The sequence below is a fragment of the Ursus americanus genome, chromosome 15 (genome assembly GCF_024610735.1).
Source record: "Ursus americanus isolate L20-20 chromosome 15, mUrsAme1.1.p, whole genome shotgun sequence".
Taxonomy (NCBI): Eukaryota; Metazoa; Chordata; class Mammalia; order Carnivora; family Ursidae; genus Ursus; species Ursus americanus.
This window is the reverse complement of record NC_142141.1, coordinates 4,421,802-4,435,749: the sequence shown is the minus strand read 5'-3', so window position 1 is coordinate 4,435,749 and position 13,948 is coordinate 4,421,802.

The window sequence follows — 13,948 nt, the reverse complement described above, 5'->3', positions numbered from 1 at the left end:
TCTTTCAGTTGTGCTGAATACGCTGGGCCCCGGGCTCAGTCTTGCCTCTCTGGGTGCTGGAAATCGGTTCCCTGCTTCCACAGCTCCCAGTCACTGCACCTCGTGCGAGGCTGTGCGCAGCTTGTTTCTAGGTCACGCCTGTGTCTGTTCTGTGGCTTCTCTCACCTCTCTGGGGCTCCCCGTGGGAAGCCAGGGGCGAGTGCTGTCTCTCTGGGACCCACCAACCCCTTAGGGATTTGGCCACCCTCTGGGAGGGCTCAGCCTGGAGAGAGACCAGGACCCTTTCTTGTTTTTCCTCTAAGATCTTCCCTCCGGGGGAGAGACACCCCCAGTCTGAAGAAATCAGTTCTGATTGTAGGGGTGGCAAGCTACAAAGAAAGGGGAGACCTTGTTCATAAGGCCTTGTGTTTTCTCCTAAATATTTCGTCTGTGCTGTGAGATGTCCTTCCCCGGGGGGCTTAGGTTTTTGAAAGTTGGAAACTACAAACCAGAAGAAAGCTCCTTTTCTCTGCTTTAGGCACCTGGCTAGGTCCCTGAGGCAGCAGGGACTAGGGCCTGAGGCAGGGGAGGGGACGGCAGGGAGCAGGGAAAGGGGGGGAGGTGGGCATCCGTTCCACTGTCCTAAGATTATCCCCCTGAAAAGCAAGAGGAGGAGCGTGCTTCGGATCTGAGCACACATTCTGAAGTGACCGCGCTCGTTCACTTTGTTACCAGATAAAATACACGTCAATGTTTGGCCAGGAGGCTGTTGTGTTTCTCTTTTTTGAAAGAAAGTAGATTATGAATGCCATTTCCTCAGGGGAGGAGGCTGCAAAGGGCAAAGGGCGGGAGTCCAGCCTGGAGGCAGCGGTAGACGGAGGTGCCCCTCCCCCCCTCGCCGCCGAGCCTCTGGGTCTTTCTTCAAGAGTTGGAGGATTGAGAGCCTATCTAGGGCGGAGGAAGGCAAGCTAGTTTATTCTCCTCTGCATCTCTGCTTTTTGGAGTATCCTTGTTCCTGGAGGAAGCCCAATACTCTGTAAAGTGCAAAGATAGAGTTGTAATAATACATAATTGATGAAAATAATGATAAGTAAAGCGCATGAATCTGAGAAAACACGCTGTGATTTCAGCAGAGTCTTTTCAAGGGAAGAAAAATTCATGGAAGAGCCTCAGTATCTTCCCCCATGTTGAGCCTTTTAAAGGCCGCATTCCACCTTACCTTCCACGCCCTGGCGCCCCCCTCCGTGCTTGGGGCACAGGCTGCGGCAGGTGAGGCTTAGTTGTTCCTCCCTTCTGGGTCCCAAATCTCTGTCCATAACCTCCACACCAAGCCTCCTGCGGGGCCTCCCCGTGGTTCTCCGGAGCCTGTTGTGCGAGTCAGTCGAACGCACATCGACAGTGGCTCTCCCTGGGGCTTCCTGCCCCCACAGTCCCAGTTCCCCTCAAAGCAAGGTGGAGGCGTCTCACTGTCTGGGGGAAGGTCGGTAGAGTCCAGACTGTGAGCGCACCCCCAAATGACCATTTAGACACATCGCTCTGCTCCCTGTGTAACCGCTCTCTGAGCACAGTAGGGGATCAACAGCCGGGAACCCCCTCCCTTTCCCCTTCCTTCCGAAGGAGATTTCTGGGCAGCATGAGCCAAACCCTTCTTTGGTCAGCCAGGGCGTTGGCTTGGCTGGAGGACGAGTAGGTGCAGTGGGGGATTTTAAAACAGACTAACCTAGCTCTCTACAGGCCTGTCACTCCCTCTCTCTGAGCCTCAGTATCCTCATCTATAAAGGGAAGATAATACTTCCTCCGTCCTTGAAAAGTCAGCTTCCTCTCTCATTGGCGTATAATCAGCCAATGCATGTGATTTTTTAATAATTGTAAGGTGCCATTCAAAGGTGAGTATTATTCCTGAGAGTTGATTGATTAGTTCGATGTGTTTATTTGTTTGTTTCTCCTGAATCAACCAATTACTTCAGAAGCTAAGCAGTGACATCATGGGCATGGTGACCACCACAGTGTCACCTTATCCCTTCCCTGTGTCAACCAGTGACCCAGGTCTGTTCAGTCTGCTGGGAAGTTCCTAGAAAGTATATTTTCCATAATAAGAAGGAGGCATGTGGGGGTAAACTCTTTGGCCCTTGTCACCACTGCCCTCTGCCTTCTGTCTATGAATATGGTCAAGGGAGGCCATGATGCCTGGTGCTGTGGCAGTCATTTTGCAACCATGAGGAGGACAAGAGAATCAAAGGGATAGTGATGTAGCTTACTCACGTTGTGGAGCTGATACACCAACCCTAAGCCACTGACCTCCTGATTTCTTCTAATGAGAGAGAAATAGATGTCCTTAGTATGGGAGTCACAGCCAGTAGGGTTCTCTGTCACTTCAACTGAAAGCCACCCAGCTGCACACTTATTAAGAGTTATCTTCAATCTCACCATCCTCAACTTCCCATTAGGCTCAAGTTCTTGCCCATCCTTTTAGCAAGTCCATCCTTCTGTGAGAGGCCCAAGAAGGAAGCAAAGAGAAGGCTGCTGCCTGAGGTCTTTGTGCCTCTGTATGACCTGCACAAAAGCCTTGTCAGGTTAAAAAAAAAAAAAAAAGATCATTTCTACATAGAGGACTCCAGCCACACTTCCCTTCTTATTGCACCTCAAACACACATCCTGCTTTCTGCCTCAAGACCTTTGTCACTGTGGTGCCCTCTTCCAGTCACACGACCCTGCCTGGGTGCAGACCGTCTCCCTGCATGCCCGGGAGGAGAGAGAAAAGGGTCCGGGGAGCACCCGGCCTGTCTTCTCCGTACTGGCCGATGCAGCCCACCTTCACAGCATTGACCCGCTGTCAGTCGTGTCTTGCTAGGCTGGGACAACTCATTTTTGGGTCTATCTTTGGGCTCAAGCAGGAGACGGTCCTGCCACTCTGCACCGTGAGGGTATGATTGCTTGGTCTTCTCAACAAACTTAGATGGAGTAAACGTTAGATAATCAGACACTATACTCAGCATGAAAATACAGGCATGGAAGTTGATGTCACAGTGAACAGGGTCACGCTCACCATCTAAAAACACATGCATTTTGCAAACATTTGTTGAGTACCCATGCTGGGCCCAGTGAGGAAGAAATGGCCACGGGCTCTGCCACATGGTGACGTGGACCCAAATGATGGATCTGATCTGCTCAGTCTTCACTTCCTAGTGTGACGCTGGTGTGAAAAAGTCCACCTCTGACTCGGCTTTCTCATCTGTAAAATGAAGATGATCGTAAGTCACGATTCAGCGATCTTGCACAGAAGACACCCAGAGTAGGAGCTCTCCTTGAGGGTTCAGTTACTGGGCTGTTCCTTTCTTTTAAGAGTGCGAACAGTCTGCTCTGAAATTCTCCTTTTAAATCCAAAGCTTTTTCTAGCCATTGGTGCCGGAAGAGAGGGAGCAGGTCAAGGCTTAGATCTCCTCCTTTTGCATGCACAAGAGGGAAAATGGTGCCTGAACCCAGGAATGAGGGAGGATTTAAAATCTTTCATGTTACCATAAACAGCATGGAAGAAAAAAGATGGCTCGTTCTCTTTGCAACTGACATTTCGACAAGACTGGATTTGGCAGCGAGGAAGAGGCCCATGGAGGTGAGCTCCGAGGGCAGCGTTTTGGTCTTCCGAACTGCACCACACTGCACGGGGGGCCCATAAACAGCAGTAATTTACTGCTGACAGTTCTGGTGGCTGGAAGTCCAAGGTCAACGTGCCAGCATGGCTCCTTTCTGGCAAGGGCCGTCTGCCTGGTGCATAGCCTGTGTCCTCACATGATGGGAGGGGCTAGGGTCTCTCTGGAGCTTTTATAAGGCACTCATCTCATTCATGAGGGCTCCCCTCGCTTGACTTAGGCAAAAAGCCTTCCTTCCTGATACCATCACTTTCAGGGGTTAGGAGTTCAACATATGAATTTGGGGGAACACATTCCGAGCATAGCAAGCGGCGTGTTTTTGCCCCTTGCTCCTTTCTTCTCTTCCCCTCCTTTTCACACCTGTCTCCCTTGTGTCTTCAGGGAGGTAGGTGATATAAGGTGAGGAAATTGAGCTTTGAAGTTAGAAAGAACCGGGTTTGATTCCTGGCCTTGCCCTATGTGTGAAAACTTGGACACGGTTTTCCAGAAGTGGTCTTCCTGCCATTTGACCCCACCACGCCCTGCCCAGCAATCAGAGCTCCCTTCCGTTCTCATGGTGAAGCACGCGAGTCCCGACCTGATTTCAGATAATCCCTCCCGCCGCCCCTCTCCCAGCAGAACCCTGGGAACCCTGTGCTGCAGAATGCATCCTGTCGTTCAACACTTTGCTCCTTCGTACACACAGCTTCCTCAGCCACCTGGCCAACTCCTACACATCCCTCAAGGCCCATTTCAAATTTCTCCTGAGGGAAGCCTTCCTGGACACCATGGAAGCAACGTTCCGACCCCTTCTTGTTTTGTCCCTGTTCATTTGTTATCACGGCCCTGATGGCACAGAATTGATACCATCCTTCTACTTGTCTGTTGTTCCCCACCAGGCAGAAGTTCTTTGGGGGTGGAAGCTGTACTTTTTCACCATTTATTTAGAAATTCATTCAGCAGACATGTATTCCACATCTCATATCCCTGGTCCGGGCTGGCGCTGACAACAGGGTGGGGAACAAGATGGACAAGGTCCCTGTTCTGACAGGAAAGTGCAGACAGCAAACAAATGACTAAGAAATGTCTGACCGCAGTAAGCACCAGAGAAAGGGATATATAGGTAGGAGACAGCAGAGAGGGGTGGGGCGTGTTGGGTGAGCTGGTAAAGCCTGTCTGTATCTTCCATAGAAGGCACTAGAATGCTTGTTGACAGAAGCCAGGAGGAGGGGGAGGGAGGATGGGGGCACGTCCCTCTTTCTGATGCACATGGCCTTGTGACCAGCAGCAAGTTCATTCACGGGGAGTCAGAGGTTCTAAGAGTGCCCTTGGTCAATATTTTTCCAGAATGACAATTCTCAGTTTGGATTCGAGTCTTAATGAAGCTGACAACCACAAGCTTTCTCACCACAGCCACTGTGATTAACCCATGGGTGGGAAGACCCAGTGCACAGGCGCTAGAGGGGAGCAAATATGGGTTCAATTTCAGAGAAAGCTCCGGAACAATTAGTGTGACATCCTCATAATAAGGACAATTATGACAAAAATAACCCTCGCCATCCGCATGCATCTCAAGATTACATCCATAGCCGATATCCTATTTGAATCTCCCTGTGGACCTGTGAGATCATGAGCTCTATTTATGGAAAAGGAAGCTGAAACTCACAGGAGGGAAGCAGGTTTCCAGGGTCATCCGCTGCACCGGATGTCCAAGTCAGGGCTCTAATTCCAGAATCTGGTTCCAGAAAGGGTTGTCTTGGGAGGTGGTAAGCTCTCCGTCAGTGGAGGTATGCAAAGGGAGGCTGAGCATCCCTTCAGCAAAGAAACAGAGGAGGTGGGACTGTGGCCTCTTCTGTCCCTGCTCGGACGCTGGCTTTTTCACCCTAAGACAGCACGAAGAATGTATTGCCAGGTACGTAAAGTGTCCGCTCGACCCCTACCTTTTTTTTTTGGAAATCATCCCCAAAGCGAGCCTGCTCCTTGCCATGCTCCAGCTAGGGGGACTCGAGCCTTCTGCTGGGGGCAAGAATGTCGGTGAAAGCTAGCCCCCATTTTAGCAGCTGACCCCGAAGCCTTTGCATTTTCCAGTTTGATGTGCCTCACACGGATGATGGCATGTGAGTCTAGTGCATTCTGTCATCCTTGCACTGTTAAGACCCAGGACAAAGGGCCAGAAGAGATGCGTTTCTTGGTAACCATTTGAAAACCAGAGCCACGATGGCAGGCCCCTCCGGTGCTTCCCAGAATGCCACGGGCCATCGTGACATCTCGGTGAGCTGGGCACCGGCGTGACCCAGACATAGCTGACGGTGCTTGCACTCGCTCCAGGGCCTTTGGCCTTACTCAGATCTGGAGGCTTTCCCGTGAATACAGGGCACTGGATGGTGTGGGGCTCAGGGAGGTTGTCCGCAGCCCCATGTGCTAGAACCCTACAACCACACGGGACCCCTGGCTTCTGGGGGAATCTGTGAGTCCCCATGCCCCTGAAAGGCAGGGAGGAGAGTGTTCTAGAGATGCAGCCCAAAAGGAGTGCCCCTGTCTGTAGGGCAGGCGTTCAGTTCCTGCCACAGCCAGCACTCGCCCTTCTGGACGGTTCTGAGGGGCGAGGGGCAGGGACAGGGGGGGTGTCCACTCTCGAAGCCATTCTTAGCAGCGGCTGTTACGTCAGACAGAGCAGATTTGTGTCCTGTCTCCACTGCTTACTCACTGGGGACTTCGACCATCGCGTTCTGCCCTCTGGGCTTCAACTCCTCACCTGTCACCGGACCCGATGTTCCTACAAGCCAGGGTCCGTGTGCGTGAGGCACTCTGCAGAACAGGGGCTCTGTGCCTGCTAGGGGCTGCCTGCTCTTCTGGCGGCTGGTATTTATGTCTCTTGGGATTCTGGACTCTTCTGCTTTGAAGGGAGAGGCTGGGAATCCCTCGGCTGAAAGTCTTCCCTAGCAAAGCAGCGGCGCTGACTCTCGATGGCCGCAGGGCCTAGCTTCTCGCGGCAGAGGGTGTCATTGGCGGGACACCGGGCAAGGCCCGGATGTTTTGGTCTTACTTCAAGTTTTTGGAAATGAAAGGAAACCCTTTATAAGAAATACAAATAATAACAGCTAATATTTCCTGGGTGTTCAATACATGCCAGGCACTGTGTTAAACACTCCCCGATCGGTAAGTCATTTCATCTTTTCAACAACACTGTACGCACGCTCTGACCAAACCGTCTTACAGCTGAGGAAACGGAGGCAGCGAGAGGGGGAGAGATGGACTCTGGGCTACTGCATGCGTCACCATCGCCCCTCCTCGCCCCTTGTCCGCTAGCTCAGTTTCTGCGGGGCAGGAATCCCGGGCGGGATGAGCTGGGTGGCTCCGGGCTGGGTCTGTCCTGAGGCGGTCGTCAAGGTGTCGCCGATGCTGCCGGCCCCGAGGGACGGATGGTGCGGGATCCACTTGCAGGGGGCTCACTCACAGGGCAGGAGGCCTCAGTGCCTCGTCTCGACACCTCTGCTCAGGACGTGGCAGCTGTCTCTCTCCAGCACGAGTCCCCCAAGACCGAGGACAAGGCAAGCTGGAGCACCACTTGTGACCTGCCCTCAGAAGTCGCACCCCGTCATGTCCTCTTTATGTGTATGCTTCCATTTCTTAGAGCAGATGCCCCCGTCCAGCCCGCGTGCCAGGGCAGGGGCCTTCGGTTCCCTCTTCAGAGGGACTCCCAAAGGCTGTGTGCCCATCCTGGAAAGCTTGCGTTGTGAGTGGCTTCGCTGGGACTCAAGCCTAAGTCGTCACGGTTCACAAGCTGGGGGACCTTCTTCTTCACCTCCCCCCCCAGGACTAACGTCACACGGTGGCCGGGCTCACTGGGGTAAGTAGGTATTGACTGATCTGAGTGTGACTGGAGGGTCCAGCATCAGGGCAGGGCTGCCCCTGCCATGGCACTTAGGCCGTGTGTTCCCTGGAGGACGGCTGGGCTGTAGTCGCTATGGTTCCCAGCTGTGCTCAGCTCGTCTGTCACCAGGGAGCAAGGAGAAGCTCTGTCACCCACTGTCAAGAGGGAAAAGTGTGTGTGTGTCTGTGAGTGAGGGTGTGCGTGTGTGTCTGTGAGGGTGTGCGTGTGTGTCTGTAAGTGAGGGTGTGCGTGTGTGTTTGTGTGTGTGTCTGTGAGTGAGGGTATGCGTGTGTGTCTGTGAGTGAGTGTGTGCGTGTGTGTCTGTGAGTGAGTGTGTGTGTGTGTCTGTGAGTGAGGGTGTGCGTGTGTGTCTGTGAGGGTGTGCGTGTGTGTCTGTGAGGGTGTGCGTGTGTGTCTGTAAGTGAGGGTGTGCGTGTGTGTTTGTGTGTGTGTCTGTGAGTGAGGGTATGCGTGTGTGTCTGTGAGTGAGTGTGTGCGTGTGTGTCTGTGAGTGAGTGAGTGTGTGTGTCTGTGAGTGAGGGTGTGCGTGTGTGTCTGTGAGGGTGTGCGTGTGTGTCTGTGAGTGAGGGTGTGCGTGTGTGTTTGTGTGTGTGTCTGTGAGTGAGGGTGTGCGTGTGTGTGAGTGAGGGTGTGCGTGTGTTTGTGTGTGTGTCTGTGAGTGAGGGTGTGCGTGTGTGTCTGTGAGTGAGGGTGTGTGTGTGTGTGTGTGTGTGTGTCTGTGAGTGAGGGTGTGCATGTGTGTCTGTGAGTGAGGGTGTTTGTGTGTGTGTCTGTGAGTGAGGGTGTGTGTGTGTCTGTGAGTGAGTGTGTGCGTGTGTGTCTGTGAGTGAGGGTGTGCGTGTGTGTGTGTGTCTGTGAGTGAGTGTGTGCGTGTGTGTTTGTGTATGTGTCTGTGAGTGAGGGTGTGCATGTGTGTCTGTGAGTGAGGGTGTGCGTGTGTGTGTGTGTGTGTGCACGTGATGAGCTGTAGGCACTGGGACTGGATTGTAGGGGCCTTGCAGACCCTGGTAAGAGTCTGGGCTTTGTGTTGTGGTAGGTGGGGCCATATAGGGGTCAAAGCCAGGAGCCCCGTGCCAAGGTCCCTCAGGCATGTGGAAGGTACCACATGGAGGAGAGAGGGTGAGGTTGGGGGGCAGGCACACTGCCCAGGACAGAAGAGCTAGGAGGAGAGCAGGAGAAGGGGACAGTTGCTGGGATTTTGTGACTGTCTGGTCTTGAGGTCGAGGAGGTTGGGAAGGGCCCAGGATGGCAGCTGCTTTACTAGACACCGTGTGGTAGTGTTACTGAGGAGGAGGCCCAGGGGGAGCAGGACCTGGATGAGGGAGGATGAGGAGGCCAGCTCTGGTCATCCTGAGTGAGGGGCCATGGCTCAGCTGTGGGGGGCCAGGAGGGCTTGGCCATTTGGCTCTAGAGCTCTGTAAAGAGGTGAGGGCAGGGGAGCAGGATCCGGGAGGCCCCCTGTGGCATGGTCGAAGGGCATGGTCTTGAGACAGACTTGAACTTCCGCTGTTAGTCTTCTCCGGGCCTCCGTGTCCTCAGGTGTAACTTGGGGAAAACATCGCTCTGAAGACTGTGAACACAGCATGTTGCAGAGTGCTCTGGCCTACAGTCGGCACATAATCAACTCCAAGTCTTCTCCTTGCCCCAGAAGGCCCAGAGGACTGTGAGGGCATAGGCCTCGTAGGAGAGAAGGAGGGAGCTAGAATTGGGGGCTGGGCCCTGCCTAGATCCTTGCCAAAAACAAGGCCCTTCTCCCACCAGTTCCCAGAACCGGCTGTGAGTCATTGCTGCTGCCTTTGTTTGACTGCTGCCTGATGTGGCCTGGCTCTGCAATGATGCCGCTGCTGATGCTGTTGCTAGGCAACCGAGCTCCAGCGCAAATCCTCTGAGGCCTCTTGCCACTCACCCCTCAACCCAGAGCTGCTGACGGTGGTTGATCTGGAGCTGGCTATAAAAATGGGGAGGGGCTCCTCTGCAAGTCCAAGGCTATGTTAAGGTGGAGTGTGTTTATGTGCATGACAGGGACAAAAAGGTAGCAATGGTAATAGTTTCCATTTATTGAGTGCTTGTCCTATGCTAGCCTCTGTCAATGAATTAGCTCATTTAATTTTTATAATCTGCCCAAGATGCCTGTTCTAACTACTCCCACTTTACAGATGAGAAACCCAAAACTTAAGAGGGGAAGTGGTGTTCCCAAGTCCGCTCAAATGCTCAGTGGTGCGGCCGAGATTTGAACCTGGGTCTGTCTGATTCCAGAGCTCAAGAGAGGAAGTGGCTTTGCTTTCTCGCCTGATTTGATTTCAGCATTCCCTGCTTCATCCATTGTCTGCTGCAGTTCATTCTCTGCAAAGCAACCAGAAATCACACCATGAGCTCCTGGAACAGCCCGCCCCTCTGCCCAGCGCCCTCGGCGCACCCCTTAAATACTACCACTGGGTGTGGCCTGACGTGGCCCCACCCTCCTGCTGCTGCGCTTCCCCTCCCAATTCACGCTTCCTGCTCCTTCCTTTTTGTTCACGCTTTTTCTCTAAGCTTCATGCTCTAAGCAGGTGACATCCCCCACCTTGCCCTTGGGAGTTCTTCCTCCAGGTTTTAGCTCGGACCCCCTTCCCTCCCCAGCAGCCTTCCCTGTGGCCAAGGGTGGGGACAATTGCCCCCAGGTTACCCTGTTTACCCTCTCTGCCATTCACAGGACCCTCCTCCACCAGGCACTGGGATTCCCCGTCTTGCTCTCTACTTTATCCACTCTAGAATCTGACCCAAAAAGTACTCTCTGAATGAATTAACGTCTGATAAGTGGGTGTTTGAATCTGTGAAATGACTTTTCCCTGGGGTCTTTGGTCTTGCCTTCATTTGGGAAAAAAGCAGAGCATTCATGTTGATCTGCCCCTGTTTCGGGCCAGACTTTGTGCTGGGCACATCCCTAGGTTAGCATTCACGCCTCACCAGTAGCCCAGAGCCTGAGGCTCAGAGACAGGAAGCCACTTGCCCGAGACAGCACAGCGTGTAATTAACGGAGCCCGGATCCAAGCACGAGTGGATCTGGTCCCACAGCTCGGCTGGGAAGTTCCAGGTCTCTGAAGAGCATTTACAATGAAACGGTGCAGAGATGCGAGCCCTGACATTTCCACATATCCACAGTATTCTCAGACACCTTCCATTCCAAGACAGCACCCGCCAGAGAACGAAAAGGCCAAATGAAGGCGGGAGTAGAGGAGTGTGGAGAACGGCAGGGTGAAGGATGATGGCGAAAGCATAGTGAGTGCAGCTCTGCCCTGCTGGGAGCCGGCCCTCCCCCTGCCCCCCAGCATGCTCCACGGGACCCCAACCAAGGTGCCCTGAACAGTGAAAAATCGATGGGCCTGCTGCCTTTGCTTCTGCACATTCTGGCACTCTGACCCTGCGCCCCGGGGATGGAGCAAGGCCTTTCCGGCTGAGAAGGGGCCTCAACCATCCCTGGGCTGCAGGGGCTGTCCTCAGCAAGTGGGGCTGGAGATGCCTGGGGCCTGGCGTAGCATGTGGGTGTGTATGGGGTGGGGGTGGGGACTCTGGGACGGCCAGAGTGCTATGTGGGGGGGGGGTCAGACCAAAGGGACAGTTTGTGCCTCTTCAGGGTGGCATCAGAGGCAACTTTCTCTATCCATGATCTCCATGAGCTCATTCCGTTTTACCCAAGGAGCCCTAATTAGCTCTGTTTACAGAGAACCTGGAACCTCTGTTGTTCATTGAGTCATGCATCCCACACGTTTACTGACCACGAGGTGAACACTGGATGTCTCCACTCAGGTGCCTTCCGGGCATGGCAGACTCTCCCCCAAACCCAGCCCACTTCCAGTCTTCCCGTCTCGTAGCTTTCCACCTGCAGCCCCAGGAATGGGAGCCAGTCTCCATTCTTCTTTTCTCTATCCAGCCCATTTGTGTCTACTGCTTCCTCCGCCCTCCACGTCCAATATACGTTTGGTCTGGATTCATTGTCTCCGATTCCAAAACCCACTCCCTGGTCCCGGTGGCCCCTTATCTCCAGCCAGGGTGACTGCGTCAGCCTCCCGATTGATCCCTGCTTTCTCCATCCCCTTTAGTGATCACAAATCGAATCATGTCTTGCCACTGACGGAAATCTTCCATGGCATCCAGAACCACTTAGAACCATGCTGTCCTTATCTGGGCCTGCATGCCCATGATGCCTTGCCTTCTGACTATTTCTTGGCACACTCATGCCTGCCCCAGGGCCCTTGCTTTTGTGTTCTTCCTGTAACACCCTACCCAGTGTTTGGACAGTTGACATTCATGCCTCAGCTCATGTCGCTGTAGCCATGAGGACTTCCCTCTCCTGGAAAATATTACATTGTCCTATTTTTTTTATTGGGAACTTATTTATTGTCTTCATTATTCCCCCTCTCTACTATGATATAAGCTCCATGAGAGCAGGAATTGGGCTGTTTATAGCACCTAGAACAATGCCAGGCACTATGCTGGCAGGCCTGATGTACTGTATGACTCCAAGGAGCATGATTCGCATCTCAGTCTATATGGAGGATGCTCTGGAATAGTGCAGTGCACAACTTATACAACTGTATTTGGCAGCCCTGGGGATATGATAGTAAACAAGAAAGAAACAGTTTGTGATCTTATAGACCCTACAGTCTAGGGGGCTGAATTCAACAATCTGAACCTTTATAATACTAAGTGCCAGACACACTAACAGACACTTCACATTTATAATCCACATTTTCCCAAACAAAAGCCACCCATTCATAGGTTAGGAAACTGAGGCTCAGAGAAGTAAAATGGTCTGCGTTAAGGTCACCTGTCTAGTCAGGGGCAGAGCCAGGACATGAACGCACTTCAGTCGGGTGGCAAAGTCCAAGATCTTGGAGATGCCCAAGATAGAAGGCCCCTGTCCTCACAGAGCTCACCATCTTCTTGGGGTGGGGGCCTAATCTTTATTGTGCAGTTCACATGTGCCAGTCATAATGACAAGCAGTTTACGTGTGTTTTCTTCTCATATTTGAAACCTCACAACAGTGGGGACCAGAAACCCAAAGAGAAAAGGGGACTTGCCCAAGGTCATGCGTAGCCAGCCGTAACGTTAGGAAAGGGAGCCCCAAACCGTCTGATCTCCTGCTTCTCCCTCCTTCATGGCACTGACTGGGAATGACCATATTGAAACGGGGCAGTTGCTGTAACTGAGGAATGAACAGGATGCTGAAGTGGGGGGAGGAAAATATCCATCTCCGCTGAGAGCAAGATGGGAGTCACAGAAAACGGCCTTGGAATGAGCAGAGACCCCAGGCAGGCTGGGGGCCCTCCAGGGGACGGGCCTGGAGAAGTTGACTCCGGGATTGTGCCCATCATTAGACGCAGCCCCAGACCGGAGCCCAGACCCCTGACTTCGAGCCTGGCTGTTTGCTTCACCCAGGACCCCGCGTGTTTTAAATATTCATCTCCTCGCCCTCCTGGGCCCTCATTAGACATCGGCTGGGATCAAAAAGGAGGGTGATTTCCCAGCAATCTCAGCCCTGCTAAGGGCTCTTGTAAGTCCTGTTTCCATTTCTTTCCAGATGCTTCCACCATCTAAATAAGGGTCCTTGAAATGTAATAGCTGGGACATGAGGGAAAGGGGACAGATGGGGAACTCTGTCTCCAAAGGTTTCAAGTACTTGTCAAGATCTCTCTGCTATGAGATTGTGGGCGGGCATTGATGCCAGGACTCCTGCTTTCAGGGGACTTCTAATTGTCCCCTCCCTCCATGATGTCCCAGCTCATCTCCCAGCAAATGGCAGCATCTTGCACCCTGGCATATAGCAGAGAGCTGGGAGTACTCATGCCTTCTTCCTCTAGCATCCTGCGTCTGTTTCATCTCCCCATTCTATACAGTCTGCCTTCCAATAAGGCCCAGCCCTGGGCATGGTCCCCATCCTGCAGGTCTTTCCCTCCAAAGTTCCTTCTAGGAGGGGATGTTGCTGATACGTAGTCAGTTATAATTCCAGGAGGAGCTGCTATGAGGGAGCCATGGGTAGGAGGAGAGAGTCACTAGCTCTTTCTGAGGTGGGACAAAGTGTTGGGAGTTAGTTGGACAGTTAGGTAGTCAGGGCCATGGTCCCCAACAAGCAAATACGGAGTCAGGACACCTAAAATAAAGCAGCACTGACATCCTGTTTTGTGGCTTAGACAGGACGGCACGGACATTCTGCTTTGCAGCCTCTGTAGAAATGACTTCTGCAAAACGTCCTAGAATAAGACAATTAACCACAAAAGCATTTGTCCCTATCACGGGCAAGGGGCAGTTAAGACCTAAGCCCCCAGATGTCAGCAGAAAAAGACCCCCAGCACGCAGACATTAACCTAATAGGTAGGCAGATACGTGACCAAAGCCCTGACTGGCACGACTCAATACAGCCTGATTGCTTGAGAAAGTTCTACGAAAGAGCTCATGAAAACCCCTAAA